The sequence below is a fragment of the Oncorhynchus tshawytscha genome, unplaced genomic scaffold (genome assembly GCF_018296145.1).
Source record: "Oncorhynchus tshawytscha isolate Ot180627B unplaced genomic scaffold, Otsh_v2.0 Un_contig_10834_pilon_pilon, whole genome shotgun sequence".
NCBI classification, from domain to species: domain Eukaryota; kingdom Metazoa; phylum Chordata; class Actinopteri; order Salmoniformes; family Salmonidae; genus Oncorhynchus; species Oncorhynchus tshawytscha.
In genome coordinates, this window is record NW_024602632.1 from 1 (window position 1) to 691 (window position 691).

General features: G+C 55.1%; 1 long non-coding RNA gene across 1 annotated transcript; it reads left to right on the plus strand.

Moving 5' to 3' along the window:
* The first annotated feature begins 53 nt into the window (after positions 1–53).
* LOC121841851 lies at positions 54–379 on the plus strand. Its single transcript, XR_006080792.1, has 2 exons — positions 54–163; positions 281–379. It is a non-coding gene; the product is annotated as an uncharacterized LOC121841851 (long non-coding RNA).
* Positions 380–691: the final 312 nt, after the last annotated feature.

Consider the following 691-nt stretch of genomic DNA (forward strand, 5'->3'; position numbering starts at 1 on the left):
GGAGGTGGGGAGTTTTCTGCTCCATGTCTACTGGTGGGAACACCATTTTCTGCTCCATGTCTACTGGTGGGAACACCATCCGTACTGGGTAGAGGAGGAGGTGGGGAGTTTTCTGCTCCATGTCTACTGGTGGGAACACCATCCGTACTGGGTAGAGGAGGAGGTGGGGAGTTTTCTGCTCCATGTCTACTGGTGGGAACACCATCTGGGTAGAGGAGGAGGTGGGGAGTTTTCTGCTCCATGTCTACTGGTGGGAACACCAGACTGGGTAGAGGAGGAGGTGGGGAGTTTTCTGCTCCATGTCTACTGGTGGGAACACCATCCGTACTGGGTAGAGGAGGAGGTGGGGAGTTTTCTGCTCCATGTCTACTGGTGGGAACACCATCCGTACTGGGTAGAGGAGGAGGTGGGGAGTTTTCTGCTCCATGTCTACTGGTGGGAACACCATCCGTACTGGGTAGAGGAGGAGGTGGGGAGTTTTCTGCTCCATGAGGAGGTGGGGAGTTTTCTGCTCCATGTCTACTGGTGGGAACACCATCCGTACTGGGTAGAGGAGGAGGTGGGGATTTCTGCTCCATGTCTACTTTCTGGGGAGCTCCATGTCTACTGGTGGGAACACCATCCGTACTGGGTAGAGGAGGAGGTGGGGAGTTTTCTGCTCCATGTCTACTGGTGGGAACACCATCCGTAC